This window comes from Macrobrachium nipponense, chromosome 7, assembly GCF_015104395.2.
Source record: "Macrobrachium nipponense isolate FS-2020 chromosome 7, ASM1510439v2, whole genome shotgun sequence".
Taxonomy (NCBI): Eukaryota; Metazoa; Arthropoda; class Malacostraca; order Decapoda; family Palaemonidae; genus Macrobrachium; species Macrobrachium nipponense.
The window spans coordinates 75948014-75964231 of record NC_061109.1 but is presented as its reverse complement, the minus strand read 5'-3'; the positions used below and the strand labels follow the sequence as shown (position 1 = coordinate 75964231).

Here is a 16218-nt window from a genome sequence, read left to right as displayed (position 1 = left end):
TGAGAGAGAGAGAGAGAGAGAGAGAGAGAGAGAGAGAGAGAGAGAGAGAGAGAGAGAGAGAGAGAGAGAGCATGATATATTTCTAATAATAAATAAACACACAAGAATTTTTTATTTAAAAAAAAGTTATCAGGCAACGATTTACAATATCACAATGACTTACCCACAAACAGTATTCAGTTATAACTTTAAAATTAATTAATAACAAAACAGAAAACAATCTGAATACTTTTACCAAATTCTTTCAACTTTATAAGTACATATCTAAACACAGTACCTTACCCAAAGAGGGTATCCTGCATTCGTTTTTTACTATAGGCCAAGTAAGAAGGAAAAGATTTTCATTGCCACAGTCGTTGTTTGAGTGTGACTTTTAACATTATCTCTTTGAGATGCGAGGAGAGAGAGAGAGAGAGAGAGAGAGAGAGAGAGAGAGAGAGAGAGAGAGAGAGAGAGCATGATATATTTCTAATAATAAATAAACACAAGAATTTTTATTAAAAAAAAAGTTATCAGGCAACGATTTACATATCACAATGACTTACCCACAACAGTATTCAGTTATATAACTTTAAAATTAATTAATAACAAAACAGAAAACAATCTGAATACTTTTACCAAATTCTTTCAACTTTATAAGTACATATCTAAACACAGTACCTTACCCAAAGAGGGTATCCTGCATTCTTTTTTTACTATAGGCCAAGTAAGAAGGAAAAGATTTTCATTGCCACAGTCGTTGTTTGAGTGTGACTTTTAACATTATCTCTTTGAGATGCAAGAGAGAGAGAGAGAGAGAGAGAGAGAGAGAGAGAGAGAGAGAGAGAGAGAGAGAGAGAGAGAGAGAGGGATTTTTTTTTATCATTATTGTTATTGTAAAACTGCAGTGTCAAGGAACTATTGAGTGAAAACTTCCCTTTCATGAAGATCTCCTAAAGGATCTGATTTCAAGTGACAGGTGGAAATGGTAGCAAACAGAATGAACGAACTACCAAAGGGGCAAAAAATAACAAGGGGTGCGTAATAACTCAGCATAAGGAGAGAAAAAGGTCCAGTGCAAGGCTACAAAAACCCTGGGGTCTATCTTACTTACTAATGCCTATCACAGATCAGCACAGGGCCCTTCATCACCAATCAAGTTACAGAGAAATAAGGAAAGGGAGGCCCCTAGGAGTTTCTGCTTGAAGAGTCCGGGTTTTAACAGCTAAGTCAGAGAAAGAAGTCTTAGAGTATTATCTGAAAGATTGAAGACTGGAAAGGAGAGCTGAAAACTGAAAATGAAAGGAAGCAAAGCTAAGTTTATGATGAAGGGAGAAGCAACTTGGGGGCAAGACACGATCTGAAACCACAAGGGAATTCTGACTGTAAGTGCACTAAGTATGTGCCAAGGAAGAAAACTCTTGATCGCCTAAGCTCATACTAAGAAGAATTATTGGTAGAATGTGAATGTAGATGTGTATGAAGTGTAAACCCAACATGGAAATTATTCCAAAGGCACCACTTACCGGATAGACATAGTACTTTTGATCTTTGAATTGACCTGAAGTAAATCCAAGCAGGAAGTAAAATCTGAGCCTAAGAACAATGTAAACAGTGCTAAAGATTCATTTCGGTATCCATTCAGCCCCAAGTGCATTGCTCTCTGGAAGTGTTCATGTACTTTATTACAATAATGACCATCTGATTTTATGCAAAGCTTTGAATCCTACGAGTATCTTTCAGAATGGTACGAGCGTGAGGGCACACCACTTGAAGTGTCACTCCTTCTCTAAAATTATTCCTATTCAGATTATTATCATTCAGAAGATGAACAAGCCAACAGGAGTCACTGACTGGAATTTCAAGGTTCCAAAGAATATGGCGTTCATTTGAAAGGAATTAAAGAAGATAACAGGAAATACAGAAAGAGATCAGCGATTAGAAAATAAAGATACACGATTAAACAATAGATCAACTTATAAATAAATTACAGAAATACAAGGTGAATTGTATAACAGTAATTATGCATTGAATCGTTGCTCGAGGTTTTGAGTTTCCAACTGCGCGACATCCTCAGTAGGGGTGGGAAATAAACGCCTCTGGATTTGGTCGCTCTCAGCAGGAAAATCGAAGGGTCAGGGATCAAATGAGACAGCAAAATTCTCCATTTATTTTCCCCATTGTGACTTAAAGGTAATTTATGACAATTAGTCGCATAACCTGAAACAAAAAAAAAGACCATTATAATTTCAATCTTGTAATTTGGACACTTTTGCATACAATAAACAGAATTACCAAAAATACTCTTGCCTTGATAATTCATGGTCTGACAAGAAATTTGTATTTCCAGTTACTTACTAACCTATTCAAATATGAACCATTTTGGCCAGAACTCTTCCTGTATATATATAGTAGTATGAAGACATCTCTAACGACACAGATGAACAGGTTTAAACTCTCTATTCATAAATATAAAAACTTCTTGTTATACTTTTACACAGTATCCTAAAAGGACCAGTTAATTACTCATTCTTAGTTTGGCTTTAATTACTTGTAAGGTTTGTGAGTCAGTGTTTCATGGTACTGCATAGTTTCACATGCTTCCCAAAAGGGAACAACCATGATGACATCACTTTTTAATAGTTACAAGAATATGCGCAAACACTCAACACCAGTTCATCTCAGTTTCATACAAAACCTTGTCCTATTGTCAATCATAGAGGAATGTTACGATTTAGGTAGGGTATAAGCCTTAGGGCAATAAAAATTCAGTACGTTCCGTACAATGATAAAGAAGAATTATCTTCCTGTTTGCTGACTGACAAACCAACAGCATCTAAAGAACAGAAATGATAAGCCAATGCTAAAAGATGTGCTATGTTACCAAAGTATCTGGTTATGTCAAAGGCTGGTGCCAAATCTTAAATTTTCTAGAAGGTGGAACAGAGTAACCTCAATGCTGCACTGTGACTTTGACACATTTACTATTATATAGTGACTTAAGGAACAGTAACGCCTCCACTTTCCAGATGCTCTGAGGGTCTGGTCTCTCCAGGTAAATAAGAGTCTATTAAGTAACCAAGACCCTCCATTACAGCCTCGACTTGAATATTTCCTAGGTATCTTACAGCTAACAGCAATTTCGCACAGTTCCTAACTTGGAGTAACCTGTAATTTACACTTAATATTCAATTTAAGAAACTGATCTAAAACACAACACATCTAAAATGGCAAAATGTATGGGAAAAGATAAACCTGGTAAGTGATAAGTACGGAAGTCTACTAAGTTGGGGTTTACTGTACTGTCATTTACAGCTTCTGCTCAACATTGAGAGTCACAATTTGGGCTCAAGGACTAAATAGTTTACAAGATCAGTGATCACTTCCTATCTGACTATGCATTTTCTACACAGCCACCAAAAGTTACTGTAGATAATGTGTACACAATACTATGCATCAAAATCTAAACTCTCTGCACAATAAAAACAAGTAAAAAATGCACCAAAGTTTCTTTGGTGCAATCAAGTTTTCTGTACCGTGCATAATGCTGTATGAAACTCTCAGACATGGCCCTGCGGTGACCTCTGTTATTGGGACCTATGGCGGAGCCAGACGCATGATTACGTATGGCTAACTTTAACCTTAAATAAAATAAAAGTTACTGTGGCTAGGAGGGCTGCAATTTGCAATGTTTGATGATTGGAGGGTGGATGATTAACATAAAAATTTTCAGTCCTCCAGCCTCAGTAGTTTTTAAGATATGAGGGCAGGCAGAAAAAGTGCGGGCAGACAATCTCTATAGTTTTCCTTTACAGAACACTGAAAACTATGCATCACTTAAACTCCCCCACAGAAATTTGGTCATGTAAACAGAGGGTAACATTTAGTTCAGTGAGTTGAAAAACAGTCATGGTCTTTTACACTAGCGCCAGTTAATTAAGGCGAAACAAATCAAAACTTTAAATGATTTTGTCAAAAATATCTAAGAAATGGTTATAATGAGTAAATCCTCTCTGCTTTTGGGGTCACCTATTTTTTGTCAAACACTAATCCTTGAAATCTGGCTACACATCAGATATGTACCAATCAGAGGGTGTGATGAGAATTCACTCATAATACATTTGTAGCACCTCGTCTTAACAAACACTTTTTGGGTCTGGATTTCCAATGAGTAAGGTGTCCGAACCTGGGAAAAGTGAGCAATAACAAAGGGACCCACGGAACTATGCGTCTTTTTTGGCGCCTTAATTTTTATGTCAAAGTCCAATAAGGAACAAAGACCTCATATCACAGCCTGCACTTTAATATTTTATTTTACAGCTAACAGCAATTCTACTTAGCACTTCACAACGTAAAGTAACCTATACTTTACACTTAAAATTCAAGTCAAAGGCTTAGAAAAAATTACAACATCCAAAATGGCAGCATAGCAAGAAATAATGAAAATGTAGCTGATAAGCACAAATGCCCATTATGCTTAAGTGTTACTATAATTCCTTTTAATTCTAGTTAGCCTCTTCATGGCACCTAATAAGAACAGCACCTGAGCACACCCTGAGAGGAACTCCAGTTTATAGTATGGAAGACTACAGTACTACCCAGGCTACAGCAAACACCAAGATTTGAGAACATGGTTACACACTGACTAACCAACATTGGTACAATGAACCCAACTGCTAAGTTGACACGACCATTACAAAGGCACTAAATAAATGATGTTATGGGATGATGCCAACCACTCCTAAATACCCATGACACAAGATACAATATGTATAATACAGAAATGAACAACATTCAGATAATGTATAGTACAGTAAACAGAAGTTTATTCTCAAGGTCAATATGTAAATAATTTCAACCCGTTAACTGTGTTAGCAGTGTCCTATCTGGTCCAGGGATTGAAACTAGAGCAATGGAAAAAGCCTAAATGGTTGCGTGGATCGCGCCAAATGCACGGGAAGGCTTCCTTTTGCTACTGAACATCATCGAGGTTGACAGCATATAACTTTCTCTCTATCTTTGGTTGCCGACTGCCTCATTCGCCATCAGGTGCATTCGTTAGTTTATTCGACTCAGTGTTCTTAGAGTTGTGTCCTTTTGCCCTTTAACATAACTGTAAGTACAGATATCGTATTCCCCGACCAGCGACGATTATCAGTTTGAGAATTAATTGAATTTTCACATCAAAGTTGATCTGTGAATCTCTTAGGGGCCACGTGGTCCTCCGGGAAGTTGAATAGTAAGTTTCAAGGGCGTTGCTTGGATTATTGTGAGAGTAGTTATGGGTTTAAATATCTATTTTTTATAATAAATTCTGTAAAATTCCGTTCTGCCTTATTTACTTGTCCTTCATGACAGACTGAGAGCTGTCCCTTCGGGTAGGCCAGTACTGTGAATACCATCTGGCCACCGGTAACCCCGTCGTGAGGGTTTTTTGCGACATCCATAGTACTCTGTAACACAAACATACACATATTTATCCGGTATTTAGCAAGTAAAGTTGCAGAGTTCCTACATGGGGAGGCTTGCTATAAGTAACTCCAAAGAATGACGACTTGAGGGTAGATCTGGAATAATAAAAGTAGAAACTTTGTCATCTTCAACTAAAAAGCAAATCAGAGCAACCACAAAGAATAAAGATTTTAGCTCAGTCAGAAATCTAAAATTACATCCTACACCAGCAACTAAATAAAAATCAACAAAATGTGTAGTAGAAAAAGCGACAATTTGGCCTCACTCAAACACCAAGGATTTTGAAATCCATGACTTTTAAAAGCCAGACATACACTCTGAAGCAAAAATGATATTGTTATTTTACAATAAAGTTTTGTACATACTTACCTGGCAGACATATACTTAGCTTACGTCTCTGACGTCACGACAGAATTCAAAACTCGCGGCTAACGCGACAGGTAGGTCAGGTGATCTACCTTACCCGCCGCTGGGAAGCGGGTGTAAGAACCAACATACCTTTCTTGCCAGATTTTTTCTCTCTTATACCTGTCTCCTGAGGGGAGGCTGGGCGGGCCATCAATCGTATATGTCTGCCAGGTAAGTATGTACAAAACTTTATTGTAAAATAACAATATCATTTTTGTACATGAACTTTCCTGTCAGACATATACTTCATGCTGCTTGACACCCTTGGTGGGAAAAAAAAAGGGGGGGTTAAAAACAAACATAAGACCAGAAAATAACCAAAGACAAAAGATAAACAACACCTGTTGTAGGATAAAAATAACCTTGGTTCTTACCTGTTTAGGCTGAAGACTTCATAGATACTGTCTATTAGTCTGCATAGCCATAAAGAGCTACAGCGAGGGCCCGTGACCTTACAAGCTGAAATAAAAGGACCTCTTTGGGTCTACGAAACGGGACTTGATATCCGCTTACTTAGTAGAATCCAAGTCGGATCATGTCAATGGGGGTCGTTCCCCTCTTCTATGACAGAACCTGTCCACTACCTAACGCAGGGAGCTTCAAACCAAATCCGATCACCTAACCAAACTAAAGTTATTAGTATTACGAAACGAAAAAAGATGCCTACCTGCATCATTTTTCATACAACCATCATGAACTAATTAACAAAAAAACAAGGGAAAAAAAAAAACCTACTAAGGATATGTTCCAGCTCCCTGCCCCAGCACCCGAATCCGCCGAATCACGTACGGGGGCCTAACGCGACGCACTCGTCATACGTAATACTGGACGTCTTTCTTTTAGGTAGTGGTTGGCGAATACTGAATTACATCTCCAGAATGTAGTTTTTCATCAGATTCTGAAGAGACATATTCTTCTTAAAGGCCAAGGAAGTGGCAATTGCTCTCACTTCATGAGCCTGACTTTTAGGAGCTTGAAATGTTCTTCATTACAAGATCTATGTGCTTCTTTCACAACACTTCAATTGAAGAAAGACAGCGCATTTTTCGACAATGGTCTGCTGGGGTCCTTTACAGAGCACCATAGTCTGTCCTCAATGCCCTTAAGGGTTTTCTTCTTCTGAAGGTAGTATTTTAAACTCCTAACAGGGCAAAGAGTTCTTTCAGGTTCTTCCCCTACTAGGGCAGATAAACCACGAACCTCAAAGTTCTTGGCCAAGGATTTGATTTAGGGGTTTCTCATTTTTTGCTAAAACGAAGGAAGGAAGGAACAAACCACGGAATCTCCTTTGAAACCTACCCTTCCTTCTAGGGCATGAATCTCACTAACCCTTTTAGCGGATGCTAAGCCATGAGAAAGAGAGCTTTCCTCGTGAGATCTTTGAAGGAGGCTAAATGTGGTGGTTCAAACCTAGCGGACCTCAGGAAACGAAGAACCACGTCCAGATTCCAACTTGGAACTTCGTTCGAAGTTTTCTTGGAAGATTCAAAAGATCTTAATAGATAATGAAGACCTTTGTTATTCGAAAGATCTAAATTCCTATGTCTGAACACCGCAGCCAGCATGCTTCGGTATCCTTTGATAGTAAGAATACTGCCAAACCGCATTTTTCTCTGAGGAAAACTAGGAAATCTGCTATCTGAGTCACAGAGGTACTGGAAGAGGAAACTTCTGGTTCCTGCCACCGCGAAAGAGTTCCCCACTTCGACTGGTAGACTTTAAGGGTCGAAGGTCTTCTAGCTGAGGCGATAGCCTTAGCAGCTTTTGTTGAAAACCCCTTCGCTCTGACAAGACTTTTGACAGTCGAAAGCCAGTCAGATTGAGAGCGGGGAGGTTTCTGTGATACCTGTCGAAGTGGGGTTGTTTGAGCAAATCTTGTCTTTGTGGAAGTGCTCTTGGAAAGTCCACCAACCATTCCAGTACCTCTGTGAACCAATCTTGGGCGGGCCAGAACGGAGCTACTAGCGTCATTCTTGTCATCTCCGAGATAGCAAATTTCTTGAGGGTTTGTCCAGTACTTTGAAGGGGGGAAAGGCGTAGACGTCTAGACCTGTCCAATCTAGGAGAAACGCATCCACTGATACTGCTCCTGGGTCTGAGATCGGGGAGCAGTAAAGTTCGATTCTTGCGTTCTTTGTCTGTTGCAAAGAGATCGATGTGAGGTCTGCCCCATCTTCTCCACAGGTCTTGGCATACCTCTGAGTGGAGGGTCCACTCGGAAGGCAGGAGTTGTTCTTCCTGCTCAGGAGATCGGCCCTGACGTTCCTTTCTCCCTGTACGAATCTGGTGAGAAGACTGATCTTCCTTGTTTGAGACCACAGCAGAAGATCCCTTGCTGTTTCGTACAGGGAGAAGGAGTGCGTCCCCCCCTGTTTTTTGATGTACGCCAAGGCTGTTGTGTTGTCCGAATTGACCTGCACTACTGCATTTCGGACGTGGGGCTCGAAGGCTTTCAATGCCATCCAGACTGCCATCAACTCTTTCTTGTTGATGTGCCATGGACACCTGATCCCCCTTCCAGGTGCCTGACACTTCTCTTGTCCCGAGCGTCGCTCCCCAACCTGCTTCCGATGCGTCGGAAACAAACACATGGTTGGGGTTCGGCATGTAAAGAGACATTCCTTCCACACAAACGAAGTGGGTTGTTCCACACGAAGGTCTCTCTTGATTCCCCTTGAGATCTTGAAGGAGAACTCCAGATCTAGGGAGAGACACCTCCAGTTCTGGTATAGGAAGAACTGTAGAGGCCTGAGATGCAACCTTCCTAGAGAAACGAATTGCTCCAACGAGGAGAGTGTCCCCAGCAGACTCATCCACTCCCTCGCTGTGCATGCATCTTTCTCTAGGAAGGTCGTTATTTTCTCGTAGCAACGAGCTATCCTCTCTGGCGACGGAAAAGCCCGAAAAGCCAGAGAAGCTATCCGAATCCCCAGATAGATCTGCTCTTGACTGGGGATTAAATTGAGACTTCTGGAAGTTCACCAGAAGTCCCAGAGAACTTGCCAATGCTAAGGGTCTTTTGAAGGTCCTCCAGACATCTTTCTTGAGACTCTGCTCTGATTAGCCAGTCGTCGAGATAAGCGACACCCTCACTCCCTCCAAATGTAGCCACTGCGCCACGTTTTTTCCATTAACCCCGTGAAAACTTGGGTGCAGTCGATAGGCCGAAGCACAAGGCCTTGAATTGGAAGATGTTTCCTCCCATCATGAATCGTAGATACTTCCGTGAAGAAGGATGGATCGGCACATGAAAGTAAGCCTCCTGAAGGTCTAGAGACACCATCCAGTCCCCTGGACGAAGAGCCGCTAACACTGAGGAAGTTGTCTCCATGGCGAACTTCCTCTTTTCCACAAAGACGTTCAGGGCGCTTACATCCAAACACCGGTCTCCATCCTCCTGAGTTCTTCGGAACTAGGAATAGTCTTGTTGTAAAAGCCCGCAGAGCGGGGATCTTTCACTAGTTCTATAGCCTCCTTCTCTAGCATGAGATCTACTGCTAGAGAAAGGGCTTGATTCATGATGGGGTCCTTGTACTTGGCTACCAACTCCCTCGGACTTGTCGTCAATGGTGGTCTTGACGAGAAGGGAATGAGGTATCCTTTGCTGACAATCGATAGGGACCAATTGTCTGCCCCTTTGTGGGCCCAGACGTCGGCAAATTTCAGTAGTCTGGCACCCACTGATGTCTGGAGTCCTTGATCACTATGTCTTCCCTCTGACTGACCTAGAGAAGGTTTTACCTCTCTTAAAAGGTCTAGTCCCTCTGGTTGCAGAACCTCTGACAGCGGGTCCTCCTCGAAAGGGCTCCTGTCTCAGAGGAGTCTCTTTCTTGGCCTTGGGTTGGAAGACAGAGCGAGGTTTCCTGGCCGCCTGGCTAACATGTCCTGATAGCCTTAGCTGAAAGGGCAACTCGAGACACTTGAATATCTTCTTGGAACAGAAGAGGAGAGAGTTGAGCATACATAAGCGAGGCCCTTTGCGCATGTGAAACTGCCTTCGTGAGAAACGAACAGTAGACAGACCGTTTCTTAATAACTCCAGCTCCAAACAGTGAGGAGACTTCACTCGATCCGTCCTCTCACTGCTTTATCCATGCAAGTGAGGACGCAGTTAAGATCTTCAGGAGACAGAGAATCTGGGGTCTGGGTCTTATTAGCCAGAACACCTAAAGACCAATCAAGGTAGTTGAAAACTTCAGGACTCGGAACATTCCCTTCGTTAGGTGGTCAAGTTCGTTTGTTCATGGGTTCCCCAACGTAGTCTTGGCGGACAAGAGGGCGGAACGACGAGCAGAATCCACCAATGAAGAGAAGTCCGAGTCCGCAGACGAAGGGAGAGCGAGGCCTAAAGGTTCTCCCGATTCGTACCAGAATCCCAATCTGCCAGTCAGTTTAGACGGAGGGAACGAAAAAACCGTCTTCCCTTTCTCTTCCTTAGAAAGGAGCCATTCCCCAAAACCTCTAAGCGCCTTCTTCATGGAAACAGTAGGTTTCATCCTTACACAAGACGAAACCTTCGACGTCTTCGAAGTGGAGAATAACGAAAGAGGAGAAGGAGCAGCCACAGGAGAAAGGATATCTCCAAACTCTTGCAGGAGTAACTCTGTCAGCCTCTTATAGGAGGAAACAGAGGAGTCTTTTGGTCCTTCTTCTTCTGAGGGGTCCTGTTCTTCCTGAGCTGAAGAGCCCTCATGATCCTTAGAGGCGCGACTATTCTTAAAAGAGTCTCTAGAGGAAGTAAGACGTATACGTCTTGGAGACAATGCTTCAGAAATGTGTCTACTTGCAACATCCTCTTGTCTGGAGGAGTGCGTTTCCCAGATTCTTGGAGCCTAACAGGAGTAAGTCGGCTGTCAGGCGCAGAGCGCCTGTTTGAAGAAGAACTTCTATCAGGCTCTTGGCGCCTATCCAAAGGAGAGCGGCTACCAGGCGAAACAGCGCCTGCCATACGAGAAGCGCCTACCAGGCTCTTGGCGCCTGAACCGAGGCGAGAGGATCTCTGGCGACGAGCGCCTACTAGGTGAGCGCCTACAAGGGGAAGAAGCGCCTGCTAGGCTCTCGGCGCCTGACTCGAGGAGTGAAAGTCAGGAGAAGAGCGCCTGCCAGGAGAAACGCGCCTAACAAGCTCTTGACGCCTGTCCAGCGAAGGGCGCCTGTCCGATTTAGGGCGCTTGTCAACCGGAGAGTGGAGGCGAGACGAGGAGCGGCTACGAGGCGAGTAGCGCCTACTAGGCTCTTGGCGCCTGTCAAGGGGAGCGATCCTGTCTCAAGAAGAGCGTCTGTAGGGTGAAGATCTCCTACGCGCAGTTTGCTCCTTGTCCGAAGGAGAAACCTGTCTGTCAGGCGAATGGCGCTTGGACGCAGATGTGATCTTGTCCGAAGCAGAAAGTCTCCTGCGAGAATCCGAACGCACAGTGAGCGCGCCGCTTCCGTCGAATAGCGAGAGTCAGGAGAGGGGAGCCTGGACTTCTTTACAGGAAGCGAGATGTCCTTCCTACGACGAGAAGAACACACAGAGAGAGCCAGCCAGAGCGAAATCTGCGCCTGAAGGTTAGCCAACACCCTTGCAGGAGAATTCACAAACTCGTGAACAGGTGACGAGGCTCGATCTCCGCTCGGGGAACGATACTCCTGAGATCTCTTACGCTTCTTCGCTTCCACCTCAGGCTCTTCCGAAAAAACTTCAGGGCTGGAAGGGCGGGCGCAGGGAGCGTTCCAGGCTCTCTTCGAAGGGCGCGAGGCTTCCGAAGAGCTCCATCCTCGTTTAGGAGAAGGCGAAGACGAGAAGCATTGGCGCAATATTTCTCTCTTGGAGCGATCCAAGGTAGCCTGGGAACGATCAACAGGAGCTACCGAGGGGACGCCTGACCGTTGGGGATGCTCCCTAACCTTCCTGCGGCTTTCGACTTTCCTCCTCCACTGGGACTGGGAGTCTGGAAGAGGTTTCTAGGCCTGGAAGCATTAGGGAGCCGATCAGACGCACCTCCACTGCACTGGGTTCACTGCACAAATCACTATTGGAATCACTCCTTACCTTCTAATTGTTTGATTTTCCTCTCCATACTGCGAATGGTGGCTTTCATGGAGGCCACTTCCGAAGGCGCATCTTCGGCTTCGGTGCAGGGAGCAGGAGCTGGAAACTGGACAAAGGAAGCTACTTCTAAAATAGGATTATCTATATCCAACTCGCTAATAACGAGGATCTACTACTGCTCCTAGAAGAAGCTTTCCTAACTTTATCCTTTTCAAGCTTCCTCAAGTAGGAAGACAAAGACTTCCATTCATCCTCATTCACTTTTACATTTCATTACAAGGATTAATAAAGGTGCATTCATTCCCTCTACACTTCAAACATACCGTGTGAGGGTCTACCGCAGCTTTCGGTAGCCTCACCTTACACTCAGTCATACAACAAACTCTAAACATAGCAGTTTTCTTAGTATCAACATCAGACATCATGAATCCAAGAAAAATCCAAAGAAAAGTCCAATAACTGTCCACAAATCGCGAATGCCAGGCCAAAAGATCGGGTACTTCACCAAAAGTCCGTAGAAACAATCCAGGGCGAAAACGAGAAAAGAATCCAACTGTCAAGAGGTACCGACAACAGGTGTGGTCGACACCGACGACAGAAAAAATCTGGCAAGAAAGGTATGTTGGTTCTTACACCCGCTTCCTCCCAGCGGCGTTAAGGTAGATCACCTGACCTACCTGTCGCGTTAGCCGCGAGTTTTGAATTCTGTCGTGACGTCAGAGACGTAAGCTAAGTATATGTCTGACAGGAAAGTTCATGTACAAAATGTTAACTTTGAACACGATGAAACCTGTACTCACTTCGAAACAGCTGTACATTTGGTCTATAAGAAAAGAAAAAAGATCCACGTATGTCAGCAGTTGGACTCCAAGCTCCTACATTCAATGTGCTGTCACAGGCTATACCCTACCTGAAATTCAAAAGTAGAAACCTACAGGCCCCTTCAAATAAAATGCAAATCACTAACCATCAAAATTAACTGCAGAGAATAATGGTTTTAGTTCAGTTTGTAATCCAAAGTTAAATCCTTAGCAATTAACTATGTACTCATAAATCATCAAAGACCATAGTCACATTTTGAGACTCAGATGTCTCCTTCAAAGAATGCATTTAAGAATGTGAATTGAAAACAGGAACAGGGTAAAGCCAAAGAAATTGGGCAGTTTATACGTGGGAGGGCCAAAATGGGAATGAACAACAAGTATAAAGACTGGAAACAACAAAGCTGGTGCCTATTAAGGACTATATAGTTCAGTTTTCAGTACCAGTTAAAGTGTGCCACACAAGGCATACTGTAAATAACAATTTACTAGACTTCAAATACCAGTAGTAACCATTATCTCCCCCCGTATTTCAAAATGTCAAAATTGTCTTTGAGCATATTCCTGCTCTATGGAATAATTTTGTACTGTATATATCAAAATTCTACACAGTATAGTACATCCTTTGTGTCTTCCTACACAAGCCAGTAAGATTATCTGTTAGATTTAGATGAATTTCCGATGTACGTTCATAATATAGTAACCTTGCAGCATATGTACATCTCATATTCTTCGATGATAGAGTACAAGCCCCTGTGACAGCATACACAACATCATACGGCCATATGCTGGCCTGTCACCTTTATTTCTGAATTACTGTGATACAACCAAAGCATTTCCGACTATAAAATGTACAGAAAAGCCTCCAAAGAGGTGAAACTAGTTAAGATCCACCCAAACTTAACACTGATCCTTGGACAGCATTGTGGTAAGAGGAGTCCTGATGGGTGTTACAAGGTCACCAGATAGGCAGAGAAGCACATGACATGGTTATCTGCCCTTTTGAGTTCACAGGTACAGTGTCTATCTAGGGAAGCATTTTCATGCTTCCTCCATTTCCTCAACCAGGACAATAGTAATACAAAGTAGTTTTAAACCACATATTGCCTAACTCCCTGTGTCCATCACAAAACACATCCATCAACTTTACTTCCATGACAGAACCTTGACTTTTAAAAGTGAAGTTCAACTTCACCTACCACAGGAGTATCTTTCCATGCTTACAAGTTGTTACCTCTTCGTAGGTTGCAACACAGGAACCAAGTTCTTATCTTGTAATGCTGTCGTAGCCTACAGTCATGCAAATAACATAAAACCAAAGACTCCGCTGTCATGCTAGAAAGGCTATCATGATTATTTAAGTAGCAGATCTATCATCAGACAACAAATTCTGGCACAACAAATCTGCCCCATATGGTGTCACGATTATTAAACGGATTTCAGAGAACCCATCAAATATCACTTCACCCACTAGATTATTGTTGACGTCAATTAAATACAATGCAGAGACCTTAAAAATACAGTTTCTATGATATGTCAATCAACTGCAAATACACATGGCAAGATTTCGTAACCTAACCTAACCTAACCTGTTGAGAACACTTACAAACTCAGGTATATCAATTAGGTTATGTAATAACTTTTTTTTCAAGTAACTAATTGGCCAACTTAAAATATCAATAACTGTACAAGCTTTACCAAGCAAATACATGTAAAAGGAAAAATTCACAGCTATTTGCAAGGTACAATGCTGGGAAAATATATAAAAAGGTCCACTGATACTGCACCACTAATATGGTCTTATAAGGAGTTTTTACTACTTTAGCTCTACCATACAACCCTCATGGCAGGTAGCTGTATTAAACACATGGATATAATCTTACAATCAATATAATTATAATGTAAAGGAACAAAAAAAAAGAAAAAAACACAATTTGTTGCAAAATTCGTGCCAAGGTTTTGGGAAGAACTCATTGGTGCACAAAATAACTTTTTATAGACGTGCATGACTGCAAATAAAAGGTTAAAAAGTTATTTTGGTTAACTTGCCCTTTAAAATTTCGAACCTGCTCAAAGGCTCTAGCCTACATATTTCCTCACTTTATACACTGCCTTACTACACTATTTCCTTCAACCGTAATCACCTCTTTCCTACATAGGCTAAGCTTATTACTAGGCCTACGTTTCCTCAGCCTTATTCATTTCTTATGTATAGGCCTATAAATGATTACTATGACTATTCACTATCATTCTAGTGGAAAATCTGACTAAAATTGGAAATAAATGCAAAAAAACTCATGCAAAGTGAAACTGGCCTCCACTCCAAGGTTCAATGACTGACAACTTCCATAACCCACCTCATACACATATGTACATACATAATAAATACAACACACACACACACACACACACACACATATATATATATATATATATATATATATATATATATATATATATATATTGAGGAAATTCTTATTTTGAAACAACCCAGAGGGGCTGAGATTACAAGCATATGTTTCCAATAATAACTAATTTCCAGAGCTGCAAATCTCAAAAGTTCGACCGTCATTAGCCTAGGCCTCGGCAGACAGCTAATAAAAGCTTCTACATAAGCCTTATAGTCATGTTTTGAGGCACTGCTTACTACATTACCGATATTATGACCATAAATCAACGTAATTATGACTCACCGTGGGTGAAACGTCAATGATTTCCACAGTTAAATAATGAATACTTGTTAGGCTATATTGTCACACCAGTCAGTGCGTTGAGAATTCCTTAATGCAATGCAAACGAAGACTAAGACGAGTTGCTAGTTGGGGATTTTGTTATTTCTATTATTTCGCTTATTTTTTCTTGTTCTTTTTATGATTTAGCTCTCGTTTTCACTCTTTGTATGAAAGTATGCACCCATATTTGTTAATTTTTTCTCTCGACGTTTTGACTTGAGTCAACGGCAACATGTCTTCTTTAAAATGACACCAGGAGGCGGGAATATCGGTAACTTGTTTTTAAGGAAATGCACCTCATATTCCTGAAAACTTTACGAGACGGTACTTGAGTATTTTAACTGCATTTTCATCAATAGACCAAGGGTTACACACACAAAAATGGTCAAATTTTAGATTTTTCTTTCATTCAACTTTTAAAGAAAGTTATTTAGAATGTACAATATTATTTACAAGCACATGTGGGGAGCATCACAGGCATATGATAATACAACCAATCAATTTCTATATATATATATATATATATATATATATGTGTGTGTGTGTGTGTATATATATATATATATATATATATATATATATATATATATATATATTATATATATATATATATATATATATATATATATATATATATATATATATATATTTATATATATAGATTGATTGATTGTATTATCATATGCCTGTGATGCTCCCCACATGTGCTTGTAAATATATAATATATATATATATATATATATATATATATATATATATATATATATATATA

The 16218-nt window shown here is 41.2% G+C and overlaps 1 long non-coding RNA gene across 2 annotated transcripts; it reads right to left on the bottom strand.

Moving 5' to 3' along the window:
- Positions 1-372: 372 nt before the first annotated feature.
- Positions 373-15674, bottom strand: LOC135217008 (uncharacterized). Of its 2 annotated transcripts, none has more exons than XR_010314998.1 (3): positions 15408-15674; positions 12694-12803; positions 373-2199 (listed from the first exon to the last, which is right to left on the bottom strand). It is a non-coding gene; the product is annotated as an uncharacterized LOC135217008 (long non-coding RNA). The 2 variants fall into 2 exon arrangements; XR_010314997.1 differs by lacking the exon at positions 373-2199 and adding an exon at positions 4325-5546.
- Between the last annotated feature and the right edge of the window lie 544 nt (positions 15675-16218).